The sequence below is a fragment of the Ruditapes philippinarum genome, unplaced genomic scaffold (genome assembly GCF_026571515.1).
Source record: "Ruditapes philippinarum isolate M1 unplaced genomic scaffold, ASM2657151v2 ctg20002_1_1_1_1, whole genome shotgun sequence".
Lineage (NCBI taxonomy): Eukaryota > Metazoa > Mollusca > Bivalvia > Venerida > Veneridae > Ruditapes > Ruditapes philippinarum.
Window position 1 is genome coordinate 1 of NW_026857152.1, and position 15,006 is coordinate 15,006.

General features: G+C 33.9%; 1 long non-coding RNA gene across 1 annotated transcript; it reads left to right on the top strand.

Annotated features, from left to right (window-relative positions):
* Positions 1–9,217: 9,217 nt before the first annotated feature.
* On the top strand, positions 9,218–13,197 carry LOC132748956 (uncharacterized). Its single transcript, XR_009628341.1, has 5 exons — positions 9,218–9,629; positions 9,971–10,039; positions 11,400–11,550; positions 12,000–12,053; positions 12,960–13,197. It is a non-coding gene; the product is annotated as an uncharacterized LOC132748956 (long non-coding RNA).
* The last annotated feature ends 1,809 nt before the right edge of the window (positions 13,198–15,006 follow it).

Consider the following 15,006-nt stretch of genomic DNA (forward strand, 5'->3'; position numbering starts at 1 on the left):
TACTATTATTATTCTCATCATCATTTTTTCTCTTACTCTGCTCAGGTTGATCATCATCCTGATGGAAATTGTCCACAGACTCATAATCATCATCATAATCATACTCTTCATAATATTGTTCATAATCGTCAACTTTACTTGCTAAACTGTTAATTTTTGTATTTTGTTCCTGCATTTGGCGATCAAACGAACTTTTCATAATTTCCAGAAGAGACAAAATTTTATCTTCAGAAGTTTTGCCCAAACTCGACGAGCTTGTACTTGCAGTTTTTTCGGGAACCTTTTCTGACGCTTTCTTCGGCGCTTTCCCTTTATTTGTTTTTTCATAACCGCTGCTTTCAGCAGCTTTTTTGTTCGCTTCTTTGGCATCCGCCATAATTTACGAAGATCACACCACGTGCGATCGAGAAAATTCGCCTCTCAACAACGATAAAAAACACAATAAATGTGAACTACGTCCACACACAATATAGAAATAGTTAGTAATTCGAATAAACTTCGAAATAAAACGAGTGATAAACTTATATCGATCTACGACCGATAAAACTTTTAATATTATACGAAACGTGTTTCACTGCGTGAAACGCAACCGGAAAAGTGAACTGCGCATGCGCAACCGTATCTCAGGTAAGTCCCGAAACGAAATTCTTTCGCGAAAAAGAATTACAATGTGGCCAAGGATTTTTTATCCAAACAGGGCCTGTCTCACAGGGACAAGCAATACCCCTGAGGGACAGGGCCAGAACAAGAAGTGAATGTAAGTAGCTTATATCTTTGTAAAAATTTGAGCAACAAATGGGAATCATTCACAGCCGGTAATGTTGCAATCAATATGACCGCATGGTACAAAATTACATCAGACCGATGGATTTTAAGAAATGTAAAACATGGATGTAAAATTGACTTTGATTGTGAAAAGTTTGACATTCCAAATATGATAGGCACACCAGAAGAACAGTTAAGCTCACTGTTACACCAGAATGTAATTGAGATAGTTGAACAGTCACCTTCTCAAGTATTATCGAACATTTTCTTAAGACCTAAGAAAGATGGTACTTGAATCTGAAACCATTAAATCAGTTTGTAACAAAAAACCACTTTAAACTTTAAAACATGTGTTGACAATGATTAAGCCTAACTCTTGGTTTGCAAGCATTGATCTAAGAGAAGCTTATTATAGTATTTTAGTTCATAAAGATTATAGGTTTTGTTTAAAGGTGTTTGCTACGAATTCAGAGCTCTTCCTAACGGTCTTTCATGCTCGCCGCGATTATTTACAAAGATCCTGAAACTAGTTTTTTCAACATTACGGAAGACTGGCCATGTAAATGCTATTTATACAGATGACAGTTTTTTAACTACTGAAACTTATAATGAATGTGAAGAGAACATTCTAGACATATTGAAACTGATAGACAACTTAGGTTTTACAATTCATAGTGATAAATCAATATTAAAACCTACACAAGATATAAGTTTTGTTGGGTTTTGGCTGAATTCAGTGGACATGACCATAAAGCTGACACCAGAAAAATGTGAAAGCATAAAGAGTTGTTGCCATTCAGCATTAATTAAGGGAAACAACTATGACTATAAGAGAATTTGCAAGAGTAATAGGAAAATTGGTCGCAAGCGAACCAGGAATACAGTATGCGGGGCTCTATTATAAGCATTTGGAAATTGAAAGAGATACCGCTTTAAAAATCAATATAGGGAATTTTGATGCAAAAATGAAGTTGTCACAAAGCCGTAAAAAATGTTTAGAGTGGTGGATTGATAACATTGATGATTCATTCAGACCAACTAATTTACCTGATCCAGAGCTGATAATAGAAAGTGATAGCTCGACATCGGGTTGGGGTGGGTATGATAAAACAAATGACATTAAAGCGTCAGGCTTATGGTCAACAGATGAAAAGAGCCACCACATAAACTACTTAGAACTTAAAGCGGCTTTTCTTGTGTTACAATTTTTGTTTGAGCAAAGAGTAAACATACACATTCATTTGTTTCTAGATAATACTGTTGCTATGAAATATCTTTCAAAAATGGGGGGACGCAGTCAATGCTTTTTCTCTTAACTGGAATAACTTTAAATGTGTGTATGTTTTCCCTCCTTTTAGTTTGATCGCAGCAGTTCTCCAGAAAATAGACCGGGAAGAAGCAACAGCAGTTTTAATAGCACCAGTGTTCACAACTCAGGTTTAGTTTCCGCGATTACTAAAAATGATATGCAAGCCAAGTTACCTACTACCACCGACAAATCATACATTGGTCAACACGAAGATTCCAGAAAAACAACATATGCTGAAACACATGAAACTGGGTGTTTTCCTGATATCAGGAAAAAACTCCTTAGTGATGGACTATCAGAAGACGTTATCGACCTGCTCCTTGCTTCATGGAAAACATCAACATCTATACAATATTTCTCGTACTACAAAAAATGGGTACTCTTTTGTCGTGAAAGGAAAACTGATAAATTTAACCCACTTATAAAAGAAGTCTTGTGTTTCCTGAAAGAGCTGCATGACAATGGATTACAATATAGTGGTCTAAATACAGCAAGGTCAGAAATTTCAAGTTGACTAGAGTTAACAAGTGATATGCAGTTAGGAAAGCATCATCTAGTTAAAAGATTGTTGAAAGCACTGTTCTTAAAAGGACCATCATTACCTAGGTATAAAAATACTTGGGATGTTCAAAAAGTACTAAAATACATTGTTTCACTAGGGAAAAATGAGAACTTGGACTTGATGTCTTTATCATGCAAGTTGGCTCTTCTTATCGCTTTAACAACAGGACAGCAGTGCCAAACACTATTTTTTATAGACTTGAGAAATATCGAATTACCGACGAAGGTGTAAAAATTAGAATAGGTGATCTATTAAAACAGTCTGGTGTAAATAGGCATTTAGATGAAATGTTCATAAAGTATTTTAATCAAAATGATATATTATGTGTTGTAAAATGTTTAATTTTTTATATTAAATACACAGAAAATATTAGAAAATCCTCACAATTTTTCGTTTGGGTCCAAAAGCGGTAGATGGAAAAAGGGATCGAGTGAGAATACACTTTGCATATTAAGCTTCGCCTATAAATTAAGCACGAATTTCTGATAAAGCGTTATCTTCCTGATGTTTATAATCAATGCTCAATGGCTGCAAACCACACGTGGACAAAATTTTGACAGTGGTCAGATGGACCACTGAAGGGATATGTAACAAAATGAGAGGATTTTGAACGCCTTCGGCATGAGTTCGAGGTCTCTAAAAGCCTCTCGTTCGTATCTCGAAGGAAAAGCAGCAACTTTGGTTAGGACAAAATTAGGACAGTAAAAAACTTAAATTTTTCAGAAGAGTGATTGATTGATTGATTATTAATTGATTGACTGCAACAAATGCAGATCTATTACTTCATACATTGTTTATTGTCATATTGTAATTTCACTATAAAAATAATTAAGATTTTTAAGTTTTTGCTATACACATATAAGGAAAATCAATGACCCCCTGGGGCGGGCCAATTTTGACCCCGGGCTTTTTATTTGAACAAACTTGGTAGACACTCACTAGAAGATGTTTCATGCCAAATATCTAAACTCTAGCTCTTTGGGTTTTTTATAAGAAGATATTTAAAGTTTTTTCTTTCGGTTGTAATGGCAACAAGAGTTCTGCATGGAATTAAATTCTTTGAAGAATTTTTAAAGGTGACCACCATTGGAACATTCCTGTGAAGTTTGGATGAAATTGGCTTAGTGGTTTATGAGGAGATGTCATTTAAAGTAAAAGTTTACGGATGGACGGACGGACGCCAGACGAAAAGCGATCACAAAAGCTCACCCTGTCACTTTGTGACAGGTGAGCTAAAAAAGAAGTAAATTCCCTGAAAAGAAAGACAGATACCAATACAGATAGTATTGCTGACAGGCTTTTGAAAGGAAAAAGAGCAAACTGTTAAACGGACAGTAATCCAGCTGCAGCGTCAATCAAAAACGCCCACGACAGAAATGGAAATGGATTGAGCAACATTTCTGGGCAAAATAGTGAATAAAGGGCTACGTGGAAAAAAGACAGTGAGACATGTAATTCAGCGACATGTACAAATGACCTGAAAACTTAATTAATTTGCAGGTCCTTAAAGTGGAAGACATATTATGGCGAAATTTGAGGAAAGAAACAAAAAAACATCGATTATCTCCATCAAAAGCTAATCAACAACTACAATTTTATGCTTGTTCCAATGCTACGTACACTAGACTGCCAAATGATTCTGGAGAAACTCAGAATCATCTTATGGATGCTATCAAGATTACATGCCTCACAATAAAGGATACCAACAATGTAAGATCAGAACAGATTAAAAAGGATATTCAGCCACGATATAAATCATTGTGTGACAACCAACCTTCAGTAGCACTGTTGTTCGGGGACGATTTGGCAGACACAATCAAGACAAGAACTGTCGGAGGACAGTAACGCTCGACTATTCGAAAATTTGTCACAAGGGTGTTTCATTGAGTATAATAATGCTTACCTATATGAATACATAAAATTGTACGAAAAGGTACAAACCCTTCAAGTTTCAATACAATCACAGAGAACAAGTGTGTGTAGTTTCAATCCATTCCCTTCAGTAGTTATGGAGATACCAGCTTACACACAAAAACTTAACCACAAATTTATGAATCAAAAAAGGGGAATAATTATGCGAAAAAGTAAATCAGAAATATGGGACTTGTGCCAATCATCTTAGATAATCACAGAGATCAAGTGTGTGAAGTTTCAATCCATTCCCTTCAGTAGTTATGGAGATACCAGCTTACACGCAAAAACTTAACAAAGAATTTCTAAGATAAAAAAGGGGCATAATTATGCAAAAAAGCAAATCAGAGTTATGGGACTTGTGCCAATCATCTTAGATAATCACAGAGACCAAGTGTGTGAAGTTTCAATCCATTCCCTTCAGTAGTTATGGAGATACCAGCTTACACGCAAAAACTTAACCAAGAATTTCTAAGTCAAGGGGCATATTTATGTAAAAAAGCAAATAAGAGTTATGGGACTTGTGCCAATCATCTTAGATAATTACAGAGAACAAGTGTGTGAAGTTTCAATCCATTCCCTTCAGTAGTTATGGAGATACCAGCTTACATACAAAAACTTAACCAAGAATTTCTAAGTCGAAAAAGGGGCATAATTATGTAAAAAAGCAAATCAGAGTTATGGGACTTGTGCCAATCATCTAAGATAATTACAGAGAACATGTGTGTGAAGTTTCAATCCATTCCCTTCAGTAGTTATGGAGATACCAGCTTACATACAAAAACTTAACCAAGAATTTCTAAGTCAAAAAAGGGGCATAATTATGTAAAAAAGCAAATCAGAGTTATGGGACTTGTGCCAATCATCTTAGATAATCACAGAGAACAAGTGTTTGAAGTTTCAATCCATTCCCTTCAGTAGTTATGGAGATACCAGCTTACATACAAAAACTTAACCAAGAATTTCTAAGTCGAAAAAGGGGAATAATTATGTAAAAAAGCAAATAAGAGTTATGGGACTTGTGCCAATCATCTTAGATAATCACAGAGAACAAGTGTGTGAAGTTTCAATCCATTCCCTTCAGTAGTTATGGAGATACCAGCTTACATACAAAAACTTAACCAAGAATTTCTAAGTCGAAAAAGGGGCATAATTATGTAAAAAAGCAAATCAGAGTTATGGGACTTGTGCCAATCATCTTAGATAATCACAGAGAACAAGTGTGTGAAGTTTCAATCCATTCCCTTCAGTAGTTATGGAGATACCAGCTTACATACAAAAACTTAACCACAGGGACGCCGACGCCGACGCCGACGCCGACAAATGGGTGACTGCATTAGCTCGATTATTCTACGAATAGTCGAGCTAAAAATGGAAGGGCCCACATTGAACATCACAACCACACAGTCTTTTTTGGGGAAAAGGGTTCCTGCTTTGAACAGTTTTTCCATTATCAGACATTTAGCCCTCAAAAATAAAGGAGTTCCAAAATCAGCTTGAAATGTCATTCTACAATCATGGAGAGAAAGCACCAACAACAATATCATACATTATATCACCCAGTGGATACAATTCTCTGGAAACAACATTAACTCCTTTCAACGAAGTGTCAACAATGTTTTAAAATTTTTGGTTTATTATTTGATAAAGGAATGAATTATTGGACACTGGGTGTAGCTAAGATCATCTGTTAGTGTATTTTTAAAAGTCTGTAGTGACATTGACATCACCACCTCTGAAGAGGTTACACGGTTTATGAAAGGTGTATTTTTACAAAGACCTGTTTTTCCAAAATATCAGACAGCTTGGGATGTTGATTTAAATCTTAATCATTTAGCTACTGTAAAACATGTCAATTTGTTACAGTTACCTTGTAAGTTTTGTATGCTGTTTTTACTGCTTACTGCACAAAGGGGGCAAATTTACAATTGTTAGAATTAGATGATATTTGTTTTAGTAAGGATAAACTGGTTATTTATCCAAAACATTTTTTAAAACAGTCCAGACCAGGTCATCATATTGATTATATCACTCTACAATTAAGCTTACACAAAAAATAGATACCGTAAAATTCCTAATAAACGCCCCTCCCCTAATAAAAGCCCCCAGGCTTTTTGATATGGAAAAAAATCTGCTCATCAGTGGTGAACTCTTTAATAAATCTGTAATTTTATTCAAATCCTTCAGAATCCATTTTATTTCATAGTAAACACAAAAATGTATCACATGAACTTTAAAATCTTAACACGTTTTAATGTTATTACCAACACTTGTTAACACTTAAATGTATTTTCAATGATTTTTATGCCCCCACAAAGTGGAGAGCATATAGCGTTGCACTTGTCCGTCCGTACGTACGTCTGTCCTCACCAACATTTTAGGTTCATGGGGAATGGACTGCGGTCATTTCCAGGTTTATGTGGTTCTTTGGTTTAAGGGCTGCACCACATAAACATTTTCACTTGGCCTTCATGGACAGTCTTTATGAGGAAAGCTGCTATTTAAACTGATAATTATTTTTTCAACATAAAGATCGACAATCACATGTGTCCAAAGTCCATGTGAGTTATTTCCCTTACATCAGATTTTTTTTGCGATACTATTCGTACAAACTCGGCTTTCTACGGAAGGATCGGAGCATGCGTGCTCATGTGAACGTACGTTTCCGCGTTTTTTTTTGCGGGAGAACGAGGCCGTGAAGGTTATTGTTGACAAAGTAAGTGAAGCTTTGATTTTATTTTTAAAGTGAAGTTTTCATTTTATTTTTAAAAGGAATAACTAAAATTCATTTTACATGATCCATATTTCTAAAGTATTCAAAAGCCGTGGATTATGCGAGAGTTTTGACAAAACTGTAGTGATATTCGGATAGATTTTTTTAGACATAATAATATAAGGAAGACTGATCTAAAATGATGTTACAGAAACAAATAGCAGGGCTTAGCGCCCGTTTTTCATTCCTTCCCCCCTGTTTGCCCGTTCAGCCAACCATTTTTTGTGTCCGTGGTTGTAATTAACAGCTTTGAAAGCGGGGCATATTTTCATACCAACACCAGCATTGTCTCGCTGCCATATTGACAACAAATTTTGCTGAATAAGGTGTTATTTTTACATCAATCATTCGTTATATTGATGCAATATGGCTACATTTAAAACTTGGTTGGCATTAAATGCTTCATCCATGTAGCACCTTTCTGTAAATGGTATGTCTAAATCTGGTTTATGCATTTTGTCAATTTTTGATGCACACTTTAGATATGCTATAAACACTGATTGAATGGCTTGCCAGTGGTTTATATAACGAATATGAATTCATATTTGAGAATATGAACGGGAGTACCGAGTATGAATATGATTTTCTTAAAATTAGCTCTTACGGGATTTATTTTTTCAACAGAGACTATTATTTATTTGTATTAAATGTATTTTAATGAAACAGAAAGAAAATAAATTTCTGATCTTTTGGTTGTAAATTAATTACTGTGACCATAAAGATGCCCGAATATGAACGAGAATGACGAACATGAACCTTATTTTTTATACACTATATAAAATAGCTCACAAAAGTATAGAAATAGATATTTCAAACTATAATTTACATTCATTATGGTAAATATTTGCTGAGTAAAAATTTAGCATTAGATTTTTGTATATAATTTAGCCACCATGGCCAGAATACCATATATGAATACAAAACTTTATTTGAGCCGTGTCATGACAAAACCAACATAATGGGTTTGCGACCAGCATGGATCCAGACCAGCCTGCGCATCCGCGCAGTCTGATCAGGATCCATGCTGTTCGCTTACAAACCCTATAACAAGTAGAGAAACTGATAGCGAACAGCATGGATCCTGATCAGACTGCGCGGATGCGCAGGCTGGTCTGGATCCATGCTGGTCGCAAACCCATTATGTTGGTTTTGTCGTGACACGGCTCATTTCTTTTGTTAATTTTTAAAAACCCCTATTATTGATATTTCAGTCACTAATAAAAGCCTGTCAAAGAAATCTTGATGACAGTTAAAATTTGCTAAGTAATTTAGTTTAAGTTACTGTGACTTGCTATATACTGTAAAGATTAAAACAATATTTCATATTTGTGAATAAGTCTTAGAAACGAGGATACTGAATATCAATATTAAATAGATATATGTAAATAAAACTTTGTCTGAAATAGTTTTGTAAACAAAGACTATAATTATTTCCTTGCATCATGTCATTTAATGAAATTAATTTAAATGAATTTAAGGCCTTGATTGAAAATTATTGTGACGAGAAAGATATCAGAATGACAAGAATATCAAATATGAACATTATTTTTATATTGTATAAATGTATATAAAAACAATGCTCATAAAATACTACTTATACTTTATTTTTTCAAGTTACAATTATTAACCAATGTATATGTTAATTATAGTGTAAATATTTGACCCTAATCTATGCCAAAATTTTATGAAAATAACATTCATATTCGGTATTCTCTTCATATTTGAATTCATTTTCAGTATTTAGTCATACCCGCTTGCCAGTAAATTTTTTTTTTTTGGAGGAGGTATATATTTTATAGAAGGAATAGAGCTAGGCATTTTTTCCATGTTTTCAATGAATATATGAAAAAAAAAATAATACAAAATTAACAAAAAAAAAACAACTGACTTTTATATACAACTTTAATGGCCTGTTGACATTTTTAATGAGTGTCATTTGAACACATGTAGGATTTGATGGGTGATTAGGAGTGGATTAAAGATATCAGTTTCTGATGCTTGCTCTGAAAGTTTTGACCAACCTGAGGTAGTACCTTGTATTTTAAACGAGGTTTATGACTGTAGCAATAATTATTAAAGTGCTTCCATATTGACATGTAACATGTCGGAATTGATCAATTATTTTTTATTTTCTTCAGGCTAAACAAGTCAAAGTTGAGGACGCAAAAATAAAGAGATTGCAGCTGAAGGAAAGGGATGAAGTAAATGAGAGTGTTGGCAATCATATTATCAAAAAAGCCAAGAAAGAAACTGATACGGAGAGCCAGCAAAACATTTTCCTTGACCAACTGTGCAGAATAGAGAACAAGGTAATAGTTTTCATATGGTAGAGTAATGGTGGGTGAATTGCTATTGCTAGTTGCTGTAGTTCCAAATCAGGTCTCGATAGATTTATATAATATATTTTTATTTTATATTCCTGAAATGATGATATCCTTCCATTGATTTGATGCAAAGCAACCTTAAAAGTCAAGCAGCAGGTTTATTTGTACAAGTGTTACTTTGTTTTTGATAGCTTAATTCCATAGCTATGATTTTCTTTAGTGCTGGACAATTTACTGTAGCACTAAAGGTTTGATACCAGGTCAAATCGCTTAAACCTGATCTATACAAGTAAAATTTAAAAAAATCCTTGTTCTATCTCTTGCAGGTGGATACTCTGAACAATGCTGTGGAAACTCTACTTGGGTGCAGATCCTGCCTTCGAAAGATATACAAGGTAAGTTATTAAAATTTGCCATTCCTAAGGTCAGTTTACTTTTGGAAGCCGCTTAATTATATAAATGAGAATATCTAATAAATACAGCTAAATATTATCATAGTGTTAGCCCAACCGAGGGACTGCATTTAATGGTCAAGTTCAATTCCAATGCAGTGGTCGAAATTAGCACAAGCCCGCAAGCCCTGCTCTAATTAAATGTCTTCCGGGCTTGCTCAAATTCTGAATTTTATATAGCAGGGCTTGTTCATAAATATGATTCCATGCATTAAAATAACGAGTTCGGGCTTGTTCACCAAAAGTCTAATTTCGATGACTGCCAATGTATGCTTTCGTAAAAGATTTTACTTCAGACACTGTCCTCTTTGAGGCTTGACCTTGTAGTTTTTAAATGTAAACATTCTTAAAGTTTAGGATATTATTGAGGTTTCATAGAGAAAAGCTTTTGAACTTGTTACATCAAAATCAAATTAAACAAATAGGGCTGCTCAGAGTTACTAAAGCATTTCAATGTGTCTTGACAATTTTTTGACTTTCAAAGAGATTCCTCCGATACAAACATTCTGACCAAGTTTTAAAAAGATAACGTAACAAGAACTGTCGGAGGACAGTAATGCTCGACTATTCGATAATTTGTCACAAGGGTGTTTCATTGAGTATAATAATGCTTACCTATATGAATACATAAAATTGTACGAAAAGGTACAAACCCTTCAAGTTTCAATACAATCACAGAGAACAAGTGTGTGAAGTTTCAATCCATTCCCTTCAGTAGTTATGGAGATACCAGCTTACATACAAAAACTTAACCACAGGGACGCCGACGCCGACAAATGGGTGACTGCATTAGCTCGATTATTCTACGAATAGTCGAGCTAAAAATGTTGTCTTACAAATTAAATGTTGACAAGCTCTGCTTTCCATCACATAAATGGCCTGTAATTATTTTATCAGTGCCTTTATATCTGAGATGGCTGTGGACTTCAGACTGATATTCTCAAATAACCAACTTTAATCAAACAATTTAATTATTACATGGCATGATGCATTAACATTATTTTAACATTATTATTTTCTTATTTTTTCAAAAGGTTCAACCTTTCTATTTAGTAATGATTTGATTCTTCTTCAGAAAGGTCTATTTACTGAATCCATTCCCAATCATCTTAGCCCTAATTTGTTTCCCTATTCTTGTCTTAATGCTATTCCAGTAAAACATAACTCGCCGGGGGTGGCAACTTTTTAAAAATAAATTGCTTAGAACTAAACAAAAACCAAATCTGACTAGTTCAAGATAAGTAACTGAAGAGTTGGTATTAAAAAAATGCTCATTCTCATTGCCATGAATGTTACATTTCAGAAGTTGGATGGTAACAAGTTCCAATCAGTCCAAGACCGACAGGGAAAACACCTAGCAGTAGCATGAAAGTGGTAACTACATCAACAGAGTCATTAAATGAGAACGAGTTGTCAGTAGTTAGTGCCAGCAAAATCACAGGAGGAAAATGCAGGTAACATAACATGAATACTTATTTTAATTGCACCGTAATTAATTACATTAAAAACAAACTAATTTTACACTATGAAATTCATGCAAAAAATTAACTTTGATCAGAGCTCAATTTTAAATCTGGGTGACTCTGGCATTAATGTCCATTTTTAACTTGCAAGAATAACACAGGCAAGCGTTAGCACCCACTCTGCAACATTGTTGTTTATATTTTCAAATGAATGAAAGGGCTTAACTGGTCCATATTTGACAAGGCAATATACAATAGAAGAATGCCTTTATACCTCAACTAACTGTGGTACACTAATGGTGTACTGTGACAGCCCTAATCTCCAGTGATATTGCATACATATATTTTTAGACAAGGAGTTTCGAGCAAAATAAGTAGTCTTAAATTAAAATCTGTATGGTATACATCTTAATGATACTTTATCTTGAAACTCTTTTTAGACTGTGATGACCTGCAGCATTCAAACAGTTTACCCCTGCCGATTGAAGAAGACGGTAAGTACCATTCCAAATTTTTAATGAAAATGGTCTAATACTGGAATGAAACATTGCCACATTACGTACTGTAGCAGACTCTTATGCTTCTCAAAAACTATTTGGTCCTCATAAAAATGTTTTTACCACATGATAAATTACATCATATATACTACAGCAGAAGGAAATATTTTGCATAAATTAAAGTCTTAAAACAAAGAAAATAAAAACAAAAGGCAGTCAATGTCTCTTTAAGAGTCCCACCTTTGCTTTATAACCAGAGTTTGATTTGCCATTAAACAGGACTTATGTTTAAACTATTGGCTACTGAGCTCATTAAAATGTTGAAAAAAAAAGTTATCTTTGTTTAAATTTTCATTCAAAGCAAAATGTTGCTTTCCCACATATATAACTGCATTTATGATGCAATTTATCATATGGTAACTTACAGCAAAATTAAAAAGAAATACTTAGTAGCAATAAAAATTAATTTGTACTAAAAGAAATGAGCATGTTTAGTTTTCACTGCCGCACAAATCACTTTTTAGGGCAAAAAAAACAGCTTGTTTTTTAATTAAAAAATAGGAACAAAATCCAAAAATGAAATCCATTTGCTTTGAAGAAACTGACTTGAATCCTCTTTGTTGATGTGAGATCAATTATCCATACAGTAATAAACTAATGATACTAGCACAGTATTTTTAAAGCATAAAATGCTCATGAAAAGTGTCCAAATGATTTTGACATAAAATCTGTTTTAAACTGGATGCACATGCAGTGGTATTGGCTGTGTTGTAATTTTTGTGATGGGAAATTTTAAGAAACCTTCCGACATTGCCCATTACCTGTAGTGATCATACACGGACACTTTTTGTGTATATATATATATATATATATAAGAACAAACATCAAACTTTATTTTTTCAGAACTGGCCCATGTTGGGGATGTAAAGTACGGCATAAGAATCCCAAAAGATGCTCTGATGAGGTGTGAGAAAAGTGCCAAATCAGCCGAAAAATTGGCATTAAATCTCATAGAATTTCTTCTAAGTCCAGAGGAGCTTCAAACAGTAACTGTTTATGGAAATTTACAGCATAAAAAAGTTCCAATGGACGAAAACAAAAGAAGGGCCTTGAGAAGTAAGATTTGCCTCTATCATAATGTCATTGTTGTTATGTAATAGTGACACAATTGTAATCTAGATGTCATCAGCTTTTGTATCAAGTGCGCCTTTTTTTTTAAAATACCTATTTCTGTCTGCCTTAATGTCCCTTTGAAAATGAATTTTGACTCGAAAGACAATATAGACCTTTAAAGTGACCCATTCAAAATCAATACAGACACATGTAAAACAGACATTAATTTTGAGTGATACACTCTCAACTACTTTCTAAATAATGCATTTATGGAAAATATTAATTCACAAAAAAAAAAGATTGTTGAATGCTAAAAGATTTATTGCAATATTCTATGGTTTTATAAGGTAGCAATACCATATTTTCTTTTAAACAAACCATCATAAGCATCATTGTTTTCAACAGCTATTCATCCTTTTTGGTACAGTGGAGCCTTGCTAATCCGAACCCTTCTAATCCGGAAACCTTTCTTATCCGAACGAAGTGTCCGGTCCCGATTTTATTCATTCTATTTTCAATAGTAAAAAACCTTTCGGATCCGGAACCTGTCTACTCCGAATTCCGGACGATTTTTTCAATTTTTGTTCTTATTTTACTCTAAAATTAACCTCTGGGATCCGAACAGATTTTGTCAAATGTCACACGTACATTCAAAATGACAAAACAATCGCATATCTTGCAGGTGTAAACAACACCAAACTGACCAGAGTAATTTCGCTTGATTAATGGGTGAAACGTATGATCTGCGAAGGTGTGAAAAATACACTTAGCTTGCCTTGACATCTACTATAATTGCTTAATTGATTGTTTTTCGTCACCTTTAATAAATATTTTGATATAATGCAATAGAAATATCTTTTTATCTTCTGTTATGGATTTAATGACATGTGATTAGGTAATGGAAATTTGTGGAAACTGTCAGCGAATTCGGATAATCACTGAATCGGATAAGAGTAAACAACAATTGACAAATGCTGGTACGAATATTTAATCATGTCTCAGCCTTCTGTTTAACATCGTAGATTAACTTACCCTTAAGGATATAACAATTTTGCTCATTTATTTAATTTAATTTTATTTATTTTTGTATTCGCAAGTATTAAAATGAACGATAAGAGATTGCAAAAATAAATAATTTTATGCAATTTCAAATGCATTCCCGTTCGCTTTCCTTAAACTATTTTGCCAATAACATGAACAAACATGTAAAAAACCTTATAATTCGGAAACCTTTCTTATCCGGAAACCTTCCTAATCCGAACTTTTCTTTAGGTCCGGACGAGTTCGGATTAGACAGGTTCCACTGTATATTAAAAACAATTGTATTAAATTTGTAAAATCTTTTTGTGAATAATAGTGCATGTTAAAAAGTAAACAATGACTAAACCTTTATAGATATTAAAAACAATAAGTAACTGTTTTAAATAATTTATTTCTTAGTTAGGCCAAAAAAATAATTGTTTGTTTAGGGTAACCTTCCCAAAATTTCTAGGCAGGGTAGGTAGGGAATTTTTTTTTATTTTATTTATTTTTTCAAAATCTGTCGTAAGTTCAGAGTGTCTTCTTGCATATGGCAGTCTTTCCTTCATTAAACCCCAGTCACACTAGAGCTTACGATTACTTGCGACCACCGGCGACTTGTAAAACTGACGATCATGAGCGATTGTCTGCGACAAAAACCATTTTTGCACAGATAAATTTACTTTTGCTAGTATCGTAAGACCAGTCATCAATGACAATCGCACGACAGGTCATAAGTAAGCGTACGATGGTCTCAAGATTACCCGTGACATAACATGCGATCACCTACAACTTGTCGTACAACCATCACAGGATT